We start from the raw sequence: 4,214 nt of genomic DNA, 5'->3' as shown, positions 1-4,214 counted from the left end.
AACAAATCATTGTTGAGTTCTTTTCTGTTTTCTCTATAGTCCTGACATGACAACAAATCATTGTTGAGTTCTTTTCTGTTTTTTCTGTAGTCCTGACATGACAACAAATCATTGTTGGATTCGTTTCAAGTATTTTATAATTAGGTAACATTATTGTTAATTTATATCAAAAAATATTATTTGAGATGTATATAGATATATGTAAATTCCGCGTGATCTTGTTAGGTAACGCTATTGTTAAAGCAGATAAAAACTATTGTTTAATATATATACATATATGTAAATTCCGCGTGATCTTGTCAGATAACACTATTGTTAATGTCCTTTTCTGGCTAAAAGTATAATAATTTTTCAAATTAACTGGTAGAAGCTTTTCTAAAGAAGTTGATAATAACGTGTTTTGGAACTTTAGATATCGTGACGTGCATGATTGTTTAGTTTAGGTCTGTTTGACAGATTTTCGTTAAGAAAACAACAGATTTCCTCACCTCGCCGTGACAATAAAACTGCCATTGTCATCCATATCCTCACATAGACTTCTCTGGTGTAATCTTTACCCCAGGGTGCGGTTATCCCGCAATTCAAGCCGGATCTGTCGAGCTTAGCTAAATACACTTCCCTCGTACAAACAGTCTATCCGAGGTGGGGCCCATCACGTTCAACATTCACACGTGCACTTACCGTGCGTGATCGTCATAGTGACGATGTTGTGGCCACTTGAAAAACTCGTGGTAGGTGGGTTAAAACGACCGGTCAAAACTAACCTATTGGTCAATCGTGTTTCGAAGGGTAACAGAATGGTGTTATGGTTGCAGTCTATGTTATATGACGTTCATGTGTGTGTTCCTATGTTTTCTATAAGTTAAAGTTTCAAATCAACTATTGCTTATAGAACATTCAAGCTACAAGTATATATATATATATATAATTGTGTTTGCGCACTATACACCATAAACGAAGAAAAGAAATAATGATCACTTCAGAACACTTCAAATGATATAACCTCGTAAAGATAACTATATTTCAAACTGAGGTGAAGTAGAGGTTAGTTCGATATCCACAAGCAACCGCGAAGAGTGAATGGATTTTTAGACATCATCATATTTAATTCATAGTTTTAGTATGAATTAAATACGCTGTTCGCTGTTGTATAAAACTATATTTAATTCATAGTTTTAGTATAAAACTGTGAATTAAATACGCTGTTGTATAAAACTGAATTAAATACGCTGCTGTATAAAACTATGAATTAAATACGCTGTTGTATAAAACTATGAATTAAATACGCTGTTGTATAAAACTATGAATTAAATACGCTGTTGTATAAAACTGTGAATTAAATACGCTGTAGTATAAAACTATGAATTAAATACGCTGTTGTATGAATTAAATACGCTGTTTAGTTTTATACAACAGCGTATTTAATTCATAGTTTTCAACTTTCATTCTACTTTTTCTAACTATTTCTTCATATCAAAAATTACCGTTTCTTGTAAAATATGGAAATGGTTTAAAGTTTAGCTTTTCCTGATTTACAGACTATTTATTCCTTCATGTCAAAAATATTGTAAGATATGGAACTTCTCTACCACAGATTAACGTTGGTAGTAGAGTTACCTGATCAGGGATATTCTTGTGGCTCCACCTATATCAGATGTGTTCGATCACCAAAAACCCCAAATGTTTTGTTTCTTTCTTTTTTCTCCCCGGATTACCCTGCTATGGGGTCGATCAACTTTGCCACGTTAAGCACGTTTCTTATTGGTCTTGACGACAAGCACGTGAACTAGCGTGCGTCGTCCTCTTGAGGTATGCCTGTGAAATTTTTATTCAATATAAATACCGGAACTTAAAATTATCTATTAAAACGGATCCAGACATCTAAGTAATGGAACAGGTTAACACTTAAAACTTGTTTAAGTTTTGAAATAAGGTAAGTGCTTCTGATGCGGGTTCTGTATGTTTCTGTTATCAGCTGACAACAGCGCCTCCAGTGGTGTAGTTCTAATATTCCTTATTTTATCTCTAAAACTACGATCGTTACAGCGTGACGTATTTTCTGTCCAAGAAATGAAGCAAGTAATATGAAATAACTTCTAACGTTTATCTTTCAATTTTACAGATGAATTTTTTCGTTGTTATCTTGAGGTAAACAGTTAGTTGAGAACACTGTGTTTCCTGACTGTATGACAAGCATTGCTTCTATATTATTCACTTTTGAAAACGTTGCTTAGAACTCTTATAATGAACTATCCCGACAGTAGTTCTTCCTCTGCTTGAAAACGTTGCTAAGAACTGTTATAATGAACTATCTGGACAGTAGTTCTTCCTCTGCTTGAAAACGTTGCTAAGAACTGTTATAATGAACTATCTGGACAGTAGTTCTTCCTATGCTTGAAAACGTTGCTAAGAACTGTTATAATGAACTATCTGGACAGTAGTTCTTCCTCAGCTTGAAAACGTTGCTTAGAACTCTTATAACGAATTATCTCGACAGTAGTCCTTCCTCAGCGTGAAAACGTTGCTTAGAACTCTTATTATGAATTATCCGGATAGTAGTCCTTCCTCAGCCTGAAAACGTTGCTAAGAACTGTTATAATGAACTATCTGGACCACTAGTAAAATAGTAAATATTCCTCAGTTTAAGAAGTTGCGAGGAAATTTTTGTTGCCTGTGCATTTTAACATAGAGCTAACAACTTTTGCATCTCTATGCAGTGTAGTCGATACTTGTGGCTCCCCCTATCGTTAACGCTCTAACCTATTTGTAGGTAGGACTTTTCACTGCATCTTCCCAGAATTTCATGTAGAAGCGTTCAGTAAAAATAAGAATAAAACATTATTTTTGTAAGAAAAACTAATGACGGTTAGTGTTCTGTTCCGTGGAGTCAAGGAAATGTTTAGGAAACAATTAAACACGGTCACGTGATTAGAAAATGCCCTCTGTTTATTTATATTTGTTTATCAACCTTACATTGACGCAGAAATCGCTCCGTTGACCGAGCTCTACAGCTCACAGCATAATATTAAAATTGCAATTACCATATCATTAAAACAAAGTCAGTGTAATATGCTATTGGCAGATTTGGCGCTTTTTTTCAGGTTCAAGAAATTAATGTGTTGTATAATTATGTCGACATCTAATACACGCATTATATGGTTCTTGTTTAAAGTTCATGACAGTCAACATCTATTATGGTTAGAGGGCATTTTACTGTAATCTTAGTCGCTATTAATTACGTCGTTTCACTGTGTGTATGAGTATTTTGAATTAAAATGAAATGGCATGTGAGTCTATGCTCATAATTACGTTATAGGATTTAACAGAATGTATTAATGATCTATCTTAACCTTACGAGCACAGGGATGAGAAACAAATTAAAACCAATTTAACTAATCTTACGAGTCCAGAGTTAAAATAACAGCATTTAGTAAGCACTTAACTTTAAAACTGAGAGAATTACATTTAATATCCATCTACTCTATAATCTTACGACTCCAGAGCTGAAAGAATTACATTTAGTGTCCATCTATTCTAACCTTACGACCCAAGAGTTGAAAGAATTACATTTAGTGTCCATCTACTCTAACCTTACGACCCAAGACTTGAAAGAATTACATTTAGTGTCCATCTACTCTAACCTTACGACCCAAGACTTGAAAGAATTACATTTAATATCCATCTACTCTATAATCTTACGACTCCAGAGCTGAAAGAATTACATTTAGTGTCCATCTACTCTAACCTTACGACCCAAGACTTGAAAGAATTACATTTAGTGTCCATCTACTCTAACCTTACGACCCAAGACTTGAAAGAATTACATTTAATGGCCATCTACTCTAACCTTATAACTTAAGAGTTGAAAGAACTACATTTAGCATCTACCTAACCCGCTCATAATATTTAAAAACAAACCGAAAGCTTTGTTATGTATTTTTCTTCAAAGTACTAAGTTGCTCTTCTGCCGGAATGATAGTCATTGTAGGAATTGAAGGAATTTTTATGTAATATTTAAGATTACAAGACATTTACAAAGTCTTTGAGAATACAACTCCACTAAACAGATGAATGTTATGTCTTACCAGCAAGATTTATAAAGTTTTTGAGAATACAACTCCACTAAACAGATGAATGTTATGTCTTACCAGCAAGATTTATAAAGTTTTTGAGAATACAACTCCACTAAACAGATGAATGTTATGTCTTACCAG

Source organism: Limulus polyphemus, unplaced genomic scaffold, assembly GCF_000517525.1.
Source record: "Limulus polyphemus unplaced genomic scaffold, Limulus_polyphemus-2.1.2 Scaffold4982, whole genome shotgun sequence".
In the NCBI taxonomy this organism is placed as follows: Eukaryota; Metazoa; Arthropoda; class Merostomata; order Xiphosura; family Limulidae; genus Limulus; species Limulus polyphemus.
Note: the sequence above shows the minus strand (reverse complement) of the source record.